Raw genomic sequence first — 21,278 nt, 5'->3', positions numbered from 1 at the left:
GGGTGTGACCGTGGGGTGTGACCGCGGGGTGTGACCGTGGGGTGTGACCGCGGGGTGTGACCGCGGGGTGCTGACCGCGGGGTGTGACCGTGAGGTGCTGACCATGGGGTGTGACTGCGGGGTGTGACCCGGGGGTCCAGGCAATGGTCTCCCGTCCTGTCCTGCTCCACGGCTGGAGCATCCCTCAGCCCAGACCTCACCAACCACATGCACGTCAGGCTCTGTGCCCCGTCCACACCCCACAACACTCCTGGCAACCTCCTCACTCAGAAACCTCCCGGAAAGGCCCCAGTGCTGAGCCCCACCCGGGACCACAAACCCTGGACCACCAGGCCCTGATGGAGAAGCTGAGAAAGGGAGAAACGGGGTCACGGTTGCCTTCCCGCCACGGCACAGAGTCCTGGGCTCCATCTGTGGTTACACCCTCCCTTGGAGCCCCCTGAAATGAGGGGGAGGGGCAGGGGGAGGTAGCAAAGCCAAGGAGGACAGCAAGAGGGAGTTACCTAATGACCCAGAAGCCAGAGCCACCCACCCCCAACCCACCCCTGGGGCCTAGAACAGCCGTTGGGAAGCCGTGCAGGGAAAAGCTGTGTAAGAAAGTACAAGTTGGACTATGATGCTGCCCAAGTCATTTGTGAAGAGCAAAGTCGCAGGAGCAAGTAAGAAGTGAACATTAACTTAACAGAATCACGGCTCAGGGGAGCTGGAGGTCAAGGAGCTGGGGAGGCAGTGGCATGTGAGGAGGGAATCGGGTGACGGGGCGAACTCTCCCCCGGTGGGAAGCCAACAGGTGATGCCTCAAAGGAAGACGTGGCAACATGAGCGCGTTATGTTGAAGGAGAAATACATGCATTGCTTTTTGAAAAAGTGAAAGTCCTGAGTCTGGGGAGCAGGAAGTGGGGAGGAGGGAGCAGACAGAAGCCTGCTGTTGTTCATACCAGGGTCCTACTGGACTATTTGATTCTGTAGTTCAGGTGCAGGTATAATTTTGATTTAAAGATATAAAACTAGACTTATGCCCTAGCCGGTTTGGCTCAGTGGATAGAGCATTGGCCTGTGGACTCAGGGTCCTGGGTTCAATTCTGGTCAAGGGCACATGCCCGGGGTTGTGGGCTCAATCCCCAGTAGGGGGAGTGCAGGAGGCAGCCAATCAATGATTCTCATTATTGATGTTTCTATCTCTCTCTCCCTCTCCTTTCTTTTCTGAAATCAATAAAAAAATATTTTTAATATATAAAAATAGACTTTTCAAAAAGGCATTTCAGGGCAGCAACTACATTGCCATGTTCATTCAGGTTAGGCAGCAGGGCCTGCTCTCCGGGGCCTTCGTTCTCCCCTCCTTTCCCAAGCCACCTGCCCCTCCTAGCGGCTCCACCTCCGAGGTGCAGGAGCCAGGAACCAGACTAGAGTCCAGCAGCTAAACCCAGAGCCAGTCCAGCCTGATGAGGAGATACAGGGTTCTATTTAGGACACACACACACTCTATCAGCTGTGCAACAACCCCCAAAACTATAGTGGCTGAAACAACCATCATTTCTTATTTTTCACAAATCTACAGATTGGCTGGGACTCACCTACCTGGGTTGGGCTGGGCTGGGCTGGGCTAGGCTGATCTAGCCTGGGCTCACTCACACTGGTAGGCTGGCAGAGTGCTGGCTGGTCTCAGTGCCTCAGCTGGGATGACTCCCTTCCAGCAGGCTAACCTAAGTGTGTTCTTGTGACAGAGGCAGGATTCTAAGAAAGAAAGCAAATGAGTAAATGGCCTGAAGGCTGAGGCATAAGACAATCAATCACACCATCACTTCTACCACATTCTATCCACCAAAGCAGATTGGCAGGGGAAGGGAGTGGGGGTACACGGACTCCATTTCTTTTCTTTTTTCTTTTTATTGACTTCAGAGAAGAAGGGAGAGGGAGATAGAAACATCAATGATGAGAGAGAATCACTGATCGGCTGCCTCCTGCACACTCCTAGTTGGGGACTGAGTTAGAGAGAATCACTGATCGGCTGCCTCCTGCACACTCCCAGTTGGGGATTGAGTTCAAAACCCGGGCATGTGCCCTTGACCGAACTCGAACCTGGGACCCTTCAGTCCGCAGGCCGACGCTCTATTCTTGATGAAAGGAGCTGCAGAGCATCATTGCAAAAGGCATGGATGGGGTGTGCATGTGAAGAATTGGGGCCACTTTTGCAACCAATCTATTACACCCACACAGAGCATTCTTCTCCCCAAAGTGGCCAGGCCTGACTGGAGGCCCAGGGGACACAGCACTGGACCACCTGCTCCAGCCTGACCACTTCCCTGCGAGCAGGGCTGGGCCGCAGGGGCCTCTGAGGCATTCCATGCAACCCCCACATCCTCTAGATGAGGAAACAAGGTTCACGGGGGAGGCAGCTGGCCCCAGGCCACACGCCCAACTTCCCCCTCCTCCTGTGAATCAAGCCACTCTGTCCTCTGAGAACGTGGGGAGGGACAGTGAGCCGCCACCAAGAGTGAGTCACAGATGTTCTAGTCAAGAGGAGGTGGAAGGAAAGTAGGACTGAGTTTAGGCCACAGGAAAAGGGAGGCAGACAAAAGCAGAAACAGGAATGAATTACTCTGGTGAATTCCATTAGCCCAGGGTCTGTATTTCTGAGTAAAATTTCACCCACCACCTCTGTTCTATATGCGGAAAGACAACGCTAGACCTGGGGCACCTGAATAGCACAGGACCCTCCCTTGGCCGCATCGGTGGAGTTGGTCTCATCAGAGAAGTGCTCTGGGTCAGAATGCTCGCGCCCTTGGCTGCCCTTCAGTACAAGTCCTCCCTGTAAAGGAGTCCCTGTTTCTCCAGCCCGTGACCCTGGGCGTGGCCTTGGGACGTGTTCTCACCTATGGATGTGCCTGTGCCTTGAGGCTTGTCCTCTCTCCGAGTCTTGTAAACACCTCCCGCCTCCTATAGGAGGTGCTGCCGAGGTCCCCAGCATGTGAGTGAGACCAGCTGGCCCCAGGCACCTCAGCCCAGAAGCCCAGCCACCACACAGAATCTTGAGAAAGATTCAATGCTTGCTTTAAGCCACTAAACTTGGGGGTAGTTTGTTACACAGCAAAAGCTAATCTCCGCAGCATGGGAACGGCCCATGTCTGCAAATGGCCTGTCAGGAGCCAGATCGATTCCAACCCAAAGCCTCCTCTGGGGGTGGCTCAGGGGACTCAGCCCCTCAGAACGAAGCTCCGGCCCAGGTCAGGAGGTCTCCGGGGACAGAGGTGCTAGCGCTGCCCTAGGCCCAGCCAGAAGCTCCTCTTGGAAGAGCAACTTTCTGGAATTCAGTGCTAATCAAGGTGTTCTTTTTTTCCTCGGCCATACTTGAATTATTCTACAAAACCTTTTAGTATACAAATTGTAATGGTGGACTCATGTAGTGGCCCCCATATGACCATTACTCAGTTTCAAAAATCATCAGCCCTGGCCGGGTAGCTCAGTTGGTTAGAGCGTCATCAGATACATCAAGGTTGTGGGTTTGATCCTGGACAGGGCACATACAAGAAGCATAAATAAGTGGAACAACAAAGCTATGTTCCCCTCCCTCTCTGTCTTGCTCTCCCTCCCTCCCTTCCTCTCTTCCTAAAATCAATTTTTAAAAAATCAATCCTCTGACATTCCTGTTTCACCCATCCCCCCAATTTTTTCCCTAGAGTATTTTTTTAAGATATTTTTATTGATTTCAGAGAGGAAGGAGAGGGAGAGAGAGAAACATCAATGATGAGAGAATCATTGATCAGCTGCCTCCTACACACCCCCTACTAGAGATCAAGCCTGCAACCCGGGCATGTGCCCTTGACCATAATCGAACCTAGGACCCTTCAGTCCATAGGCCGACGCTCTATCCACTGAGCCAAACCGGTGAGGGCTCCCTAGAGTATTTTAAAGCAACGTTCAGACATTCCATTTTACCAGTATGTAAGGATATTTGTTTTTTTGTTTTGTTTTGTTTAAATATATTTTTATTGGGTCCGCAGGCCGACACTCTATCCACTGAGCCAAACCAGCTAGGGCAGGATTTTTAAAAATATAGAATCACACTACTATTATTGCACATTCTCAAATCAATAATTCCTTATATAATCTAATCTAGAATCCATGTTCAATTTTCCCTGATTATTTTTTTAAAATGTCCTTTTTTTAAGTTGCTTTTGTTTGAATTGTGGATGAAAAAGGGGCCACATACTAAACCTGACAAGCTCAGGGGAGGCCTGCAGAATGGGCCCTACAAACTCAGAAACTGAGAGTAACCACATGAAATGGTCTAAACATAAACATTTCTAACTAAAAGCAGGTCATGCAGGTAGTCACACCTGGGCATGCAGTTCCCTTGACGAAGGTCAACCTTTACCTTAAGTGAACCTGTCTTTTGCCCTTTTGCAACTAAGATAACATACTTCTGAAATGTCTGCGTAATCTCCTTCTCCAATCACCAGACCTCAGACCCCTCATTGTTATCTTGTTCCTCGCACTCCACCTCTATGTGCTGTAAATGTCAATCATTAACTGCCCGCACCCACCAGTGTAAAGAAGTGTTGTTTTTCTCTCTTTTGCCTTTTTATCCAACCGCAGAGATTTCCCTGCTTTGCTTTCTCCTGCCCCCTTAATCTACCACCAACAGACTCCATATTAACCCCTCCTCCTTTTGTCTCCTTGTATTCTAATATATAAAATAAGCTGCAGCCCTAGCCAATTTTGCTCAGTGGCTAGAGCAGCCGTGGGCAAACTACGGCCCGTGGGCCGGATCCGGCCCCTTTGAAATGAATAAAACTAAAAAAAAAAAAAGACCGTACCCTTTTATGTAATGATGTTTACTTTGAATTTATATTAGTTCACACAAACACTCCATCCATGCTTTTGTTCCGGCCCTCCGGTCCAGTTTAAGAACCCATTGTGGCCCTCGAGTCAAAAAGTTTGCCCACCCCTGAATTAGCTCAAAGAAATTTGTATTGAGGAAAATATAGCTCTTAATAAGCTCTTAAGACATGTGTCTTAGAAGTGGTCAAAGTCATAGACCCAGATCCTATTGCCAGACGTAATTTAACTCTGATTATTCAGGAAAAGGACTGAAAGCTTATAGAAAATGTCTAGCAGAAGAAGAGTGATTTTTACAGACCCATCCAAGCAGCATTCAGTCTTCTTCAGTCCAAGGAGCTACTGGACATTGTAGCATCCCATGTTCATGGACATGGTAGGCTCATCCACAGTGTGACTCAGAGCAGTCATACCACAGAGAATAACCTTGTAATAAAAGCCCTGCCTTTTTATGGCAGAGTTGGGTCTTGAAGAAAGTTCTCCTTGATGTCCAGTCTTTAATTTTCAGTCCTTAGGCTTAAACAATTTTAGAACATTTTGGCATTTGAGGATTTATTAAATACTAATTACCTATAATAATAAAAGCGTAATATGCTTATTAGACTGGAAGTCCTTTCAGACGACCTTCTGGACGGGGCCGAAGCAGAGGCAGCCATGGCAGCGACGGGGGGGCCAAGCCCCTTGCACGGATTTCGTGCATCGGGCCTCTAGTATGTCTAGTAAGTACTGTGCTTGGGGAAATAGAGGGATCTGAAATAGAATTGACACTTAGTGGAACTTATCCTTTTTTCTGAAGGGAACCAAAGTCCCAAATAACTGAGATTTGTGATCTTGCCACCCTTTTATTTAATGATGTTTACTTTGAATTTATATTAGTTCACACAAACACTCCATCCATGCTTTTGTTCCGGCCCTCCGGTCCAGTTTAAGAACCCATTGTGGCCTTCGAGTCAAAAAGTTTGCCCACCCCTGGACTAGAGTGTCAGCTGCAGACTGAAGGGTCCTGGGTTCAATTCTGGACAAGGGCACAGGCCTAGGTTGCGGGCTTGATCCACAGTAGGGGGCGTGCTGATTCTCTCTCATCATTAATGTTTCTATCCCTCCTTTTCCCTTTCTCTCTGAAATCAATAAAAATATATTTTAAAAAATAATAATAAAATAAAATAAGCTGTAAAACTGCCATTCTCCGGAGCGTTTTCTCAATCCTGGCAATTGTCAGCTTGGCTCAAATAAACCTAAAAAAAATCTCTGCAAGTTTGGACATTTCTTATAAGATGACAGAATCAAGAGCCCCACAAGGTAGCCACACCTAGTGCCCTTGATTGATGTCTTTTACATCTTTTTCCTTTAAAAAAATTAAGATATAGTTCAATGACATAAAATTCAGCATTTCAAAGCATGCAATATAGTGTGTGTGTGTGGGGGGGGGGTTTGTGTGTGTTTTTTTAGTTTATTCAGAAAGTTGTGCAACAATCACCACAATCTAATTCCAGAACAGTTTCATCACCCCAAAAATAAACTCTGTATTCATTAGCAGTCACTGTCTATTTCCTGTTCCCCAGTCCCTGGCAACCAACCACTAACCTGCTCTATGGGTTTGCCTGTTCTGGACATTTCATACAAATGCAGTCATATGATTTGTGATCCTTTATGACTTACTTCTTTCATTGAGCATAATGTTTTCATTCATCTTATAGCACATTATAAACTGAATGTTTGTATCTCCCCCCACAAATTCACAGGTCAAACCCCTAACTCCCAATGTGATGGTATTTGGCAACGGGAACTTTGGGAGATAATCAGTGTTGGATGAAGTCATGGGGTGGGGCCCTCATGATGGGATTAGTGCCTATAAGAAGGGCTTGCTGTCTCTCCCTGCTCCCACAGAGGTCATGTGACCACACAGAGAAAGTAGCCTTCTGCAACCCAAGGGGAGAGTCCACACGAAACCGACCGTGTGGCTCACACAGACACGGGGTATCCAACTGAGAGAACAAAACTGCTCTAAGAACATGGAGACAGAGGACAGGAGCAGGTGAATGGCGTCCATATTCAAGGTCAAACTGAGCAAGTCTGTTTCTCTGGCTTCTGTATGATTTCCTTGCATTAGTCGTACTGAAAAAAAATTCCCTGGACCAGATGCTTCAAAGCTGAAGGCCCTGGACCAGTGAAGAAAGCCTGGAAGATATTTGCATCGAATCACCTATATCTATGCCCTCCTCAGCCAGGTCCCGTCCACTGTCATAGGGGTCTATTTCTTGGGATCAGAGAGGAGGGTAAAAGCTTCCCCAACTTCCCTGAATTTCTCCTCCTCCCGCTCCAGCGCTTCTCACTGGCTCCGCTGTGCCCAGCCACATGGTGCATCAAAGTCCACTTCCAATAAAGGCTTGATCTTGTCCTCAGAGGCTTCATGTCCACTCCCAGAATCTTGTAGTAATCTTTCCTCTTTTTATTTTTACTTATGGAGTTGAGAGAGAGAGAGAGAGAGAGAGAGAGAGAGAAGGGGGAAGGGAGAGAGAAACATGGATTTATTGTTCTACTTTTATATGTATTCACTGGTTGCTTCCTGGCCAGGGCTAGTGATCTTTCCTTTTACCCTTCTTCAGTTCCAGCTGTGAATTTTTTTAGTTGCTCCTGTTCGTGTGTTTTCTCTGCCCAATACACGTTTTCATAGGCCTCCTGCTTCTTCAGACCCTTGATCATGTCCTCAGTGTCCATGTAGCACTGAGCTCTTCTCCAGAAGGCTTTCACACACATGCCACCGAGCTTCCCTGCATCTGTGCAGTCTTCTATTGCATCATATGGTTCCCTAAGCTTGGAATGAACTGTACCCGAAAAGAATTTAGCATTTGTTTTTATAGTGTTGGGGTCTATCCCCAGGACTTTGATGGACTGTTCCTTTGCTAGCTTGCAATTCCCTTCTTTAAGTGGTTTATTCCCATCTCTCTTTGCTTTAAGTGTCTTGGCATTTCTGCAAGCCACGCAGGCCTTCTCGTGGTCAGGAGCCATCCTGAGAGCCTGTACAAAAAACTGAACCATCTTCTCGATACGGCCTTCGTAATACAGGCAAAGACCTCGGACATACAGAGCATCCACGTTGGTGGATCCATTTGTAAAAATGTCACCGGCCACCGACTGTGCTTCTGGAGAATGACCCAGCATGGCTAAATATTCTGCTTGGAGGATTTTGAAGCAATGGCAGGCAGGGGCAAATTTTAGGGCACAGGTCTATGCAAAGAGCAACCTTCCAAAAATCCCACTTCTCTAAATCCATTTCAGCTATTTTCCCCTAGTCCTTGACTGCATTAGCGTTCCCAAACTCCCGCCATGCCTGAGCATTTTTGTGATCCAGTTCTAGGGCTCGCTGGAAACTGACAAGCTGCTATGGCCACTCCCTAGACATAGGTGGCATTTGCCCTCTGGTAGACTTCCCCACCCAGCTGTCATCCAACCCTACTGACTACTGTGCATCTCCAAGGGCTTCCTAGAACTTGCTGAGCATCATCAAGTTTCTCAAATCCCATAACATGGCTGTGGTTCTTACATAATAGTTATAAGTTTCATCGTAATCTTTCTTGGCATGATATGCATTTCCTTGTTCTTTGAAAGACTGCTTCTTTGTCATCCAGCAGCTCTGACTTGGTCACCACCATGACCACAATGCACCCCATGGCCACTATCTTACCACCAGGACCAGTACTCCGTTCCTCTTTAGTATTGTCAAATAATATTCCATTGTATGGATATAACACATTTTCTCTATCCATTCATCAGTGGATGGGCATTCAGGTTGTTCTCATATTTTGGCTATTATGAAAAATAGAGGCCCAGTGCACAAAATTCATGCACTGGTGGTGGTGGGGGGGGTTGTCCCTTAGCCCAGCCTGCACCCTCTCCAATCTGGGATTCCTCAGGGGATGTCCAACTGCTGGTTTAGGCCTGATCCCTGTGGGATTTAGAGAAGTGGGATTTTTGGAAGGTTGCTCTTTGCATAGACCTGTGGGATCGGGCCTAAACTGGAAGTTAGACATCCTCCTCACAATCCAGGACTGCTGGCTCCCAACCGCTCGCCTGCCTGCCTGCCTGATTGCCCCTAACTGCTTCTGCCTGCCAGCCTGATCACCCCCTAACCACTCCCCTGCCAGCCTGATCAACACCCAACTGCTCCCCTGCCAGTCCGATCGCCCCCAACTGCCCTCCCCTGCCAGCCCAGTCACCCCAAACTTCCCTCCCCTGCCAGCCCGGTTGCCCCCAACTGCCCTCCCCTGCAGTCCTGGTCCCTCCCAACTGCCCTCCCCTGCAGGCTGTTCACCCCTAACTGCCCTCCCCTGCCAGCCCAGTCACCCCAAACTTCCCTCCCCTGCCAGCCCGGTTGCCCCCAACTGCCCTCCCCTGCAGTCCTGGTCCCTCCCAACTGCCCTCCCCTGCAGGCTGTTCACCCCTAACTGCCCTCCCCTGCCAGCCCAGTCACCCCAAACTTCCCTCCCCTGCCAGCCCGGTTGCCCCCAACTGCCCTCCCCTGCAGTCCTGGTCCCTCCCAACTGCCCTCCCCTGCAGGCTGTTCACCCCCAACTGCCCTCCCCTGCCAGCCCAGTCACCCCAAACTTCCCTCCCCTGCCAGCCCGGTTGCCCCCAACTGCCCTCCCCTGCAGTCCTGGTCCCTCCCAACTGCCCTCCCCTGCAGGCTGTTCACCCCTAACTGCCCTCCCCTGCCAGCCCAGTTCCCCGAAACTGCCCTCCCCTGCAGGCCTGGTCACCCCTAACTGCCCTCCCCTGCAGGCCTGGTCACCCCTAACTGCCCTCCCCTGCAGGCCTGGTTGCTCCCAACTGCCCTCCCCTGCTGGCCTGGTCACCCCTAACTGCCCTCCCCTGCTGGCCTGATCACCCACAACTGCCCTCCCCTGCCAGCCATCTTGTGGCGGCCAACTTGTGTGAGGATGTGGCAGTCAATTTGCATATTCCCTCCTTATTATATAGGATTGCTATCAACATTTGAGAACCAGTTTTTGTGGGGACATGTTTTAAATTCTCTTGGTATATGCCTAGGAATGGGGTTTCTGGGTCACATGGTTGCTCTATGTTTAACTTTTTGAGGAACTGCCAGTCTGTCTTCCAAAGCAGGTATACCGTTTTATATTTTCATCCGCAGTGTATGAGGGCTCCAATTTCTCCACATCCTCGCAAACACTTATTATCTACCATTTTTGTCATACCCATCGTAGTGGGTGTGAATGGTATTTCATTGTGGTTCGATCTTCGTTTTCCTGGTGCCTAATAATGTTGAGCATCCTTTCATGTGCTTATGAGCCATTTGTGTATCTTCTTTGGAGAAATATCTATTCAAATCCTTTTCCCAAATTTAACTGGTTTATCTTTTTATTTTTGAATTGTAAGAGTTCTTTGTATATTCTGGGTACTAGGCTCTTTTCAGATATATGATTTGTAAATATTTTCTCCCATTTTGTGGGTTGTCTTTTCACTTTCTTGATAGTGTCCCTTGATGTACAAAATTTTTTAAGTTTGATGAAGTCCAATTTATATTTTTCTTCTCTTTTTGGTGGCTTGTGCTTTTGGTGACATATCTCAGAAGTCATTGTCAATCCAAGGCCACAAATACATGCTTTTTTATTCTAAGAGTCTCATAGTTTTAGCTCTTATACCTAGATCTTTGATCCCTTTGGAATTAATTTATGATTATGGGGTGAGATACAAGCCTAACTTCATTCTTTGCATGTGGACATCCAGTGTCCCAGCACCTCTTTGAAAAGACTTCTTTTCCCCAGGAAATGCTCTTGGTTCACCAAAAATCAGTTGACCACAGAGGCATAAACAGATATGAATTTATTTCTGAATTATCAATTCTATTCCATTGTTCTATGTGTCTACTTTATGCCAATACCATACTGTCTTGATTTCTGTAGCTTTGTCGTGTTTGAATTCTTAAGACTTTTTAATATATAATAATGTACTTTTCCTTCTTGTTGTTGTTGAAGAAACTGGGTCATTTGTCCATGGACTCCCCAGCTTCTGGATTTGGCGGGTTACATCACTGGCATGTCATTTAACATATTTATCGCTGTATTTCTAATATTCAGATTGAGAAGCTTCACTGGGCTCAGGTATAATTTTCCCAGGAGGCATTGCATTACATCAGGAGGCACAGAATGTCTGCTTGTCCCACTTTAGTGAGCTAATGTCTGCTCTTTCTTGCTGATCCACCCACTATAAACTTCTCCATCAACCTTCACCTGTCATCAGACACTGATGACTACAGCCTCGATCCAGTATTTCATTAGGTGATGACTTTCTAACTCTCTCTTTCCTTTTACATGTGTTACTGTGATTCTTCTATAACAGAATTTTCCTCCCTCGTCTATTTTCCTATCTTAGAGCAGGATAAAAGCTTGATTCTTTCCATTCACTTACCAGCTAGCAAATGAGTTGTTCTGTAGCATCCTCTAAAGATAATCAATAATGTTTTCCAGTATAATTTTGAATTCATTCACTCTTTAATTTTTATATTTCAATCCATTGAAATTACTTTGAAGTCAGGTTTATTAAGGTATAATTGATGTACATTAAAGTTCACACTCTTGTCCCAGCTCGTTTGGCTCTGGATAGAGCATCAGCCTTCAGACTGAAGGGTCCCGGGTTCAATTCCAGTCAAGGGCACATACCTGGTTGCAGGCTCCTCCCCCATCCGACCTGGTCGGGGCGCATGCAGGAGGCAACCAATGGATGTGCTTCTCTCACATTGATATTTCTGTCTTTCCCTCTCTCTTCCACTCTCTCTAAAAATCAATGGGGAAATATCCTCGAGGGAGAATTTTTCAAAAGTTCACTCTTTAGCTGTACAGTTTGATGAGTTTCAACAAATATTTACACCAACACCTTATTAAGACACAGAACATTTCTATCGCCCCCAAACGTTCCCTTGTGTCCCTTCCCCATCCCACACTTCTGACAATCACTCATCTAATTCCTTCTCCTAGAGTTTTATCTTTTCCATATATAAAAAGATGGGACCATAGAGTACGTCCTCACTTCTGCCCTGTCTTCTTTCACTTGACAAAGGCATTAGGAGCCCATCCATGTTGCTGAGTGTATCACTAATCTGTTCCTGCTATTGCTGAATAGCATTCCGTTGCACCAGGGTTTTTCAAGTGTGAGTAGGGCTGCGACCCACATCTGCATGCAGGTGTTCTGAGGACATATGTTTCATTTCTCTCGGGTAACCAGGTGCAAGTCCCTGGAGCTTTAACAATAAGAAACTGCCAAGCTGTTTTCCAAAGCGGCTGTTTGTCATGGTTTGGGCTGCTCGGATTACTTCATCACTTGGCTAGTGGGAGTTCCTTCCCGTCGGTTCCTGTGCTGTTGACATGAGTCCGGTCGTCTTCCATAGCTTCCTTGCTTTCAGGTATGACTGGAGGTTCCACGCTTCTCTCGTGTATTTTCTGTCTCAGACTTGAAATCAGCTCCTTTTCCAAATAACCCTTTCAGTGGGAAATGGTACTTAGAAACCACAGCCTGAATACTGTCTCGTTACTCCTCAGGTGTCAGTGTGCATGGGCCTTTTCAGCTCCAGGAAATTTATATTTTTTAGAAATAGGAAAGTAAGTCATTCGTTTGTACATAAATCATTAGAATGATAAGGTTTTTAAAAACATCTTTAGGTTATTATTTGCATCTCTTTTGTCTTGTGCGGAAAATCTTGTTTCCTAATGACACTTAGATGACTATCCTTCTCTGTGTACAGTAGTTTCAAATGGTAACAGGAATATAACTTCACCATAAGGCAATTCTGTAAGATTTCTCTGTGGTTCTTTTTATCTTAGGTTATATTCCCACTGGGAATGTATAGTCAAAAGATCTTATATTTTCAGTTCTCACCAGGTAGCTCAGTTGGTTAGAGTGTTGAACCAATACATTGAGGTTGTGAGTTTGATCCCCTATTAGAGCACTTACAAGAAGCAACCAATGAATGCATAAATAAATGGAACAACAAATCGATGTATCTCTCTCTCTCTAATTAATCAATAAAAAAAAATTTAAAGATCTTATATTTCCATTTCTCTCTTATTTTTAGGGATGTTAATTTGTTGTGTGTTTTAATTATATAAAGCCCTTCTATCATGCCAAAGTAAAAACTATAAAAGGTATGTTCAGAAAGGTCTAGCTTCTAGTCCCTATCTTTCTCCCCCGTTTCTCCCTCCCTGATAAACATTTTTATTAGTTTCTGGTTTATCCTTGCATTCTATATGTTTTGAAATAGAAACATAATTTTTATAGTTCCTTCCTTTTTGCCTATAAAAGGTAGCCTGTTGCACATTTTATGCGTTGCTGTCTAAATGTTTTAAAATAAAACATGGATACATAACCAAAAACAAATGTATGGTTACATATATTATTATAAGAAAATCACACCTTATAACTACCACCCAATGAAGAAGCAGAACCTGGCCTGCCACCCCCAAAGGCCCTCCCTCCCTAAGCCCCATCTCAATCACAGCTCCCAAAAGCAAGCATCGCCTGCCTGGCTGGGCTTCTTTCTGGTTTCATCAACCAAGTGTACATCTCTCGACACTACAGTTCGGCTGTTAGCTTTGTCTGTTGGGTAAGAGATCAACCAAAGGACTTGTATGCATGCATATAAGCATAACCAATGGACATAAGACACTGGGGGGTAGGGGAGGCCAGGGGATTGTCAAGGGCAGGGAAAAAAGGACACATATGTAATACCCTTTGTAATACTTTAAGCAATAAAAAAATTAAAAAATAAAATAAAATTTCATTTGTCTTTTGCGTCTCTTTTAACCTATGGGGTTTCCTCTCATCCTGTTCTTTCCCTTACAACTCATCTGTTGAGGAACCCGGGACATCTGGCATATAGCGTGCCCCATCTGGGCTCTGGTGGTCGCACACTGACCGTGCAATTCAGCACGTCCCTCTGTCCTCTCTATTTCTGCACATGGCGGTTGGGTCAGATTCAAGTTCAAACCCCTTGTCTCCAGGGTGGTGCTAGGTTCTTTCAACAGGAGACATGTAACGTCTGGTTTTTCACTCTCTTCTGCTGTTGGCAGCCACTGACGTTTAGAGCCCAGACCCATTAATTCATCAAGGGCTGCCGAGTGATCTTCCCCTTCACCTCGCCTTCTGACCAAGCCTTTTCCCACCAGGCAAGCAGAGGCGGTCACAGACCCAGAGCTTTGCTCAGGTGTCTGACGCGAACGAAACATGTGCTTCCCTCCCACATCTGACCTCTCTCTGGAATGACAGGCTCTGGGCTCGTGTGGTGTGTTCTCAAACGCCTGCTTCTCGGAAAAGGATGGGCCGGGTTCCAGGCCGGCACTGCCTTACACCTTCTCCTTCAGCAACTGTGAGCGTTAACCCTCCCATTTTCTCAGGAAAGCCACCCAGGCAGTTTATCAAGCAAGACCCACTCATGCCTGGGTGCGCGGGCCCAACGCTTGCAGCAGGCAGGATGCTCCTGGCAGGAGCCGCGCTCCGGGATCCGTGTCACCACATCTGGGAGGCTTGGCGCCCACACCAGATGCCGGGGGCATCCCCCAGGCTGGGGTATTGTCTTCCGTGAAGCAAAACATGAAAACCTGCCCAGTGCTACAGACAACAGAAGCATGAAACAGCAAGATGCCTTACTCAGCATTTCCTAGCCCAGAGCCAGGTGTCTAACAACACTCTTCAGGCCGTATCTACGTATCTGTTTATAAAATATATTTTTATTGATTTGAGAGAGGAAAGGAGAAAGAGAGGGAGATAGAAACATCAATGATGGGAGAGAAGCATTGATCGGCTGCCTTCCGCACACCCCACACTGGGGATCGAGACCGCAACCCGTGACCTAACCGGGAATTAAACCATGACCTCTTGATTCACAGGTCGGATGCTCAACCACTGAGCCATGCCAGCCAGACCACATCTACATATCTTGAGACATATTTCTCTCATTTTCTCACCTTTTAAAATATATATATATTTTTTTTTTACTGATTCCAGAGAAGAAAAGAGATGGAGAGAGAAACATCAATGGTGAGAGAGAATCACCGATTGGCTGCCTCCTGCACGCCCCCCACTGGGGATCGAGCCCGCAACCCGGGCATGTGCCCTGACCAGGAATCAAACCGTGACCTCCTGGTTCATAGGTCGACGCTCAACCACTGAGCCACACCGGCCAGGCTCAACTTTTTATTTAAATTGATTTGCAAAAAAACAACAACTTTATAAGACTTTCATTAAGAGAAAAACAGTTCAGCTTTCCGTGCTGATAGAGGTCTCTTAAAACCCCCTGGACTTTCTATAGGATGCATGGCCAGCATCACCCCCACAGCGTAACACAGCGCAAGAAGGCAAGGATCCTGTCTGCTCAGGGGAAATGGCATTATGACAGGAAACGCAGTGGCTATGGTGGGCAGACCAAGCCAACTTTCCACAGAAAGGTTAAAACTACAAAGAAGATTGTGCGGAGGCTGGAATGCGTGGAGCCCAACTGCAGGTCTAAGAGAATGGCGGCCAGTAAGTGATGGGAGCATTCTGAACTGGGAGGAGCTAAAAGGGCCAAGTAGCAGTAAAAAAGAAGAATCTCTTACCCTTTGAGACAGCATGGAGGAGCCTGGAGAGTATTTCGCTAAGTGAAACAAGTCGGTCAGAGAAAGACAAGTATCACATGATCTCACTCATATGTGGAATCTAAGTAACAAAACAAACCGATGAATGGAGCGGATCCAGAGACATGGAGGCATGGAATAGAGCGCAGAATCCCAGAGGGAAGGCGGGGGAGTGTGGGTGGGAGGTCATCAACCAAAGACCTTGTATGCATATATGCACAGCCCATGGACACAGACAATAGGGTGGTGAAGTCTTGGGTGGGGGGGTGTTGGAGAACAAAGGGGACATATGTAATACTTTCAACAATAAAGACTTAAAAAAATAAATGAATAAAATAAAATAAAAAAGAGAAAGGGCCACGTGATCCAGTTCTAAGCTTCAGATTTTTTTTGTGTTTTTAAAAAAATATATTTTATTGATTTTTTACAGAGAGGAAGGGAGAAGGATAGAGAGTTGAAGGCCGGGGAGGGTTGGGGGGCAGGAGGGAGGGGGGTAAGAGATCAACTGAAGGACTTGTATGCATGCATATAAGCATAACCAATGGACATAAGACACTGGGGGGTAGGGGAGGCCAGGGGATTGTCAAGGGCAGGGAAAAAAGGACACATATGTAATACCCTTTGTAATACTTTAAGCAATAAAAAAATTAAAAAATAAAATAAAATTTCATTTGTCTTTTGCGTCTCTTTTAACCTATGGGGTTTCCTCTCATCCTGTTCTTTCCCTTACAACTCATCTGTTGAGGAACCCGGGACATCTGGCATATAGCGTGCCCCATCTGGGCTCTGGTGGTCGCACACTGACCGTGCAATTCAGCACGTCCCTCTGTCCTCTCTATTTCTGCACATGGAGGTTGGGTCAGATTCAAGTTCAAACCCCTTGTCTCCAGGGTGGTGCTAGGTTCTTTCAACAGGAGACATGTAACGTCTGGTTTTTCACTCTCTTCTGCTGTTGGCAGCCACTGACGTTTAGAGCCCAGACCCATTAATTCATCAAGGGCTGCCGAGTGATCTTCCCCTTCACCTCGCCTTCTGACCAAGCCTTTTCCCACCAGGCAAGCAGAGGCGGTCACAGACCCAGAGCTTTGCTCAGGTGTCTGACGCGAACGAAACATGTGCTTCCCTCCCACATCTGACCTCTCTCTGGAATGACAGGCTCTGGGCTCGTGTGGTGTGTTCTCAAACGCCTGCTTCTCGGAAAAGGATGGGCCGGGTTCCAGGCCGGCACTGCCTTACACCTTCTCCTTGCAGCAACAGTGAGCGTTAACCCTCCCATTTTCTCAGGAAAGCCACCCAGGCAGTTTATCAAGCAAGACCCACTCATGCCTGGGTGCGCGGGCCCAACGCTTGCAGCAGGCAGGATGCTCCTGGCAGCCGCCGCGCTCCGGGATCCGTGTCACCACATCTGGGAGGCTTGGCGCCCACACCAGATGCCGGGGGCATCCCCCAGGCTGGGGTGTCTTCCGTGAGACAACAGAAGCATGAAACAGCAAGATGCCTTACTCAGCATTTCCTAGCCCAGAGCCAGGTGTCTAACAACACTCTTCAGGCCGTATCTACGTATCTGTTTATAAAATATATTTTTATTGATTTGAGAGAGGAAAGGAGAAAGAGAGGGAGATAGAAACATCAATGATGGGAGAGAAGCATTGATCGGCTGCCTTCCGCACACCCCACACTGGGGATCGAGACCGCAACCCGTGACCTAACCGGGAATTAAACCATGACCTCTTGATTCACAGGTCGGATGCTCAACCACTGAGCCATGCCAGCCAGACCACATCTACATATCTTGAGACATATTTCTCTCATTTTCTCACCTTTTAAAATATATATATATTTTTTTTTTACTGATTCCAGAGAAGAAAAGAGATGGAGAGAGAAACATCAATGGTGAGAGAGAATCACCGATTGGCTGCCTCCTGCACGCCCCCCACTGGGGATCGAGCCCGCAACCCGGGCATGTGCCCTGACCAGGAATCAAACCGTGACCTCCTGGTTCATAGGTCGACGCTCAACCACTGAGCCACACCGGCCAGGCTCAACTTTTTATTTAAATTGATTTGCAAAAAAACAACAACTTTATAAGACTTTCATTAAGAGAAAAACAGTTCAGCTTTCCGTGCTGATAGAGGTCTCTTAAAACCCCCTGGACTTTCTATAGGATGCATGGCCAGCATCACCCCCACAGCGTAACACAGCGCAAGAAGGCAAGGATCCTGTCTGCTCAGGGGAAATGGCATTATGACAGGAAACGCAGTGGCTATGGTGGGCAGACCAAGCCAACTTTCCACAGAAAGGTTAAAACTACAAAGAAGATTGTGCGGAGGCTGGAATGCGTGGAGCCCAACTGCAGGTCTAAGAGAATGGCGGCCAGTAAGTGATGGGAGCATTCTGAACTGGGAGGAGCTAAAAGGGCCAAGTAGCAGTAAAAAAGAAGAATCTCTTACCCTTTGAGACAGCATGGAGGAGCCTGGAGAGTATTTCGCTAAGTGAAACAAGTCGGTCAGAGAAAGACAAGTATCACATGATCTCACTCATATGTGGAATCTAAGTAACAAAACAAACCGATGAATGGAGCGGATCCAGAGACATGGAGGCATGGAATAGAGCGCAGAATCCCAGAGGGAAGGCGGGGGAGTGTGGGTGGGAGGTCATCAACCAAAGACCTTGTATGCATATATGCACAGCCCATGGACACAGACAATAGGGTGGTGAAGTCTTGGGTGGGGGGGTGTTGGAGAACAAAGGGGACATATGTAATACTTTCAACAATAAAGACTTAAAAAAATAAATGAATAAAATAAAATAAAAAAGAGAAAGGGCCACGTGATCCAGTTCTAAGCTTCAGATTTTTTTTGTGTTTTTTAAAAAATATATTTTATTGATTTTTTACAGAGAGGAAGGGAGAAGGATAGAGAGTTAGAAACATCAATGAGAAAGAAACATCAATCAGCTGCCTCCTGCACACCCCCTGCTGGGGATGTGCCCACAACCAAGGTACATGCCCTTGACCAGAATTGAACCTGGGACCCCTCAGTCCGCAGGCTGACGCTCTATCCACTGAGCCAAACCGGTTAGGGCTAAGCTTCAGGTTTTGTTTTATTATCCTATATAATAAAAGCCTAATACACTGCGTGTCCGGTCGTCCATTCAACCAATCAAAGCATAATATGATAATGATATACTAAAGCCGCTCACCCACTCGCTAAGATATGCACTGACCACCAGGGGGCAGATGCTCATCGCAGGAGCTGCCCCCTGGTGGTCAGTGCGCTCCCACAAGGGAAGCACCACTCAGCCAGAAGCCAGGCTCACGGAGCCTCTCCCACCTCCGCGGCAGCGCTAAGGATGTCTGACTGCCAGCTTAGGCCTGCTCCCCCCAGGAAGCGGGCCTAAGTTGTCAGTCGGACATCCCTCGAAGGCTCCCGCACTGTGAGAGGGTGCAGGCCGGGCTGAGGGACGCCCCCCCCCCAAGTGCATGAATTTCATGCACTGGGCCTCTAGTGTGACAATAAAATCTTGAGGATGTGTTCACTTCAAAAAGAGAGAGAGCCCTGACCAGTTTGGCTCAGTGGATAGAGCGTCGGCCTGCGGACTGAAAGGTCCCAGGTTCGACTCCGGTCAAGGGCATGTACCTTGGTTGCGGGCACATCCCCAGTAGGGGGTGTACAGGAGGCAGCTGATCGATGTTTCTTTCTCATTGATGTTTCTAACTCTCTATCCCTCTCCCTTCCTCTCTGTAAAAAATCAATGAAATATATTTTTAAAAATTAAAAAAAAAGAAAGAGAAACACAGTTTTCACTTACCAAAATGAGAAGAAAACCTCAAGGAAAGTTAAATAATGAAATTAAATTCTAGCCAGAAAGCTTTGCCTGCTGATGGCTCTGAGCTAGGGATTTGCTCTTTTTTGAAAAGAGATGTTAGCAAAGGTTAAAGGAGTGTTAAAATGCATTAGCACAGACTGTCTTTGTCCCAGCCCGGAGGTGGATCTCTTCTCCAGGTGACAGCTGCAATGTCTAGACACATGTTTGTCTGTCACAGCTGGGGGCAGAGGCCAGGATGCTGTAAACACTCTACAAAGCCCAGGGCAGCCCCCCCCACAACAAGGAACATTTTGGCCCCAAATGTCAATAGTGCTGAGGCTGAGAAACCGTGTTTTAGAGCATTAAGGAGGGTTGGAAAAGAACTGAAAAATCATTTCCTCCCTCTGGGATTCCATGTTATTTGATGCAGGATCCGGGTACTAGGTAACACCACCCATTAGCCAGGGCGCCTGACCCACACTCAGAGGCAACTGTCTACATACGAGATGTGGTGGAACCAAGGGTGACACCAGCCACTGGTGCTGAAAGAACGCTGTTACCGGAAGGCTGATCTCAGGGACGTCCACGGGCCCGGGGCAGTGAGCCAGGACAAGGGGAACAGGGAAACGGAGGCAGAGAGCTGATCAAACTACAGCAGACACAGACGGTCACCGCCCCAGAGATAACCTCTAGGCCTCAGCTGTATGTCAGCTCCAGACCCAGAAAAGCAGCAAAACCAGATGGATGACACTGGGACCAGCTGCAATGATAATGATCCCCTGCCCTGACACTGACCAATCATGGAGACCCCACCCTGAAGGAGCACTCCTAGAAAACTGATGCATGCTCTGCTGAAACCCTCCCCTCCTGAGACCTCCCCTAAGACTCCCACCTGCACAAGAGGTAAAGACAGAGGACCCAGTGCGCTCTCTCCCTCTGGGGAGCAGCACCTAACAACCCCTTTCCCTTCTCCTTCCCAACAGGCATGTACCTCCTAAACTCCAAAGGACCCAACAAGCCTTGCAATCAGGGGAGCGGTGGGCAGTGGCAGCTCCTTGCAGGCTAGTCCCCTGAACCTGTCCCCAAGGCCCTCTTTTCTCTGACTTCCCAGAGAGCTAAGGCAGCACAGCCTAGGCGCTCCTGTGGCTTCTGCTGTGCTGAGCCCTGCTGTGTTTTACTGTCCCCAGCTCCAGTAAATGTTCCCTCACTGTTACCTGGACTCATGCTGTGAAATTCTTCCTGCATGAAGTCAAGAAGCCACACGCTACCGGCTGGTCCTGGGCAGACTTGCCAAGAGCCAGGTCCCCTTTCCGGTAACATCAGTGCTAGTCCCACTGCCATCCTTACAGTTAACGTTTATTAAGCACCTACTATGTGCAGTCACTGTGCTGAGAACTAGTAACTCACTATTCCAGCGAGAGGCACACAGGCCAGTGGGGGAGGCAAGGAGGTAAATAAATGAGTAGAAAACGGTTTCCTGAGAAAGTGCGTGCAGCTACTGGGAAGATGAGAAGCCACTGAGCAGGGGGCCAAGGGGTGAGCTGTGGTTCGGAAACAGAAAAGGTTTCCCAGGGAAGGTGATGCCTTGGTTCTCAACCCTCCCAATGAGCTCCCACCGGCTGGAAGCAGAGCTCATTCAAAACCAGCGCCTGGCGCCTGGCAGAGTGCACGAGTCCAGACCCTGTCAACACTAATTTGTAGAACGGATAACAATCCATAAATATACACTAAAATAATTTTTAAAAAAGAAAAGCTATAATGCCCATACAATGTCCATGGCGTTGCTATGTACACGTGAAGAAAGAAAACTGGAAACAACGTGAATGCCAAACCACAGGAAGGCAGTTAGCATAATCTGAGGACTAACTGCTGTTTGAAGGAGGGCTGACCATGTGGCAATGAGTTTGCAATCAGTGTAGCAAAATGATTACACCTTTTCTCCTGGTAGCAGCTGTGAGAATTAACCCTCCCGTTCCTGGAGAAAAGCCAGGCTCAGAGAAGAGAGGAGAA

At 47.5% G+C, this 21,278-nt stretch overlaps 1 protein-coding gene and 1 pseudogene across 11 annotated transcripts in view; both read right to left on the bottom strand.

Annotated features, from left to right (window-relative positions):
- IL34 (interleukin 34) overlaps nt 1–21,278 on the bottom strand; it is a 73,900-nt gene that overhangs the window by 14,247 nt on the left and 38,375 nt on the right. For 8 of the 11 annotated variants that reach the window (XM_014536770.1, XM_014536761.1, XM_014536759.1 and 5 more), the window contains one exon: nt 1,579–1,734. The exons of 2 other annotated variants lie outside the window; for them this stretch is intronic. The gene's annotated coding sequence lies outside the window, so the exon portion shown is untranslated. Of the gene's footprint in view, nt 1–1,574; nt 1,735–21,278 lie in introns of all 11 variants that reach the window. One more of the 11 variants, XM_014536764.1, reaches the window with a different exon arrangement.
- On the bottom strand, nt 6,482–8,529 carry LOC102258095 (annotated as a pseudogene).

Source organism: Myotis brandtii, unplaced genomic scaffold (assembly GCF_000412655.1).
Source record: "Myotis brandtii unplaced genomic scaffold, ASM41265v1 scaffold165, whole genome shotgun sequence".
NCBI classification, from domain to species: Eukaryota; Metazoa; Chordata; class Mammalia; order Chiroptera; family Vespertilionidae; genus Myotis; species Myotis brandtii.
The sequence above is the reverse complement of the archived record's forward strand: the minus strand, read 5'-3'. Positions and strand labels throughout refer to the sequence as shown.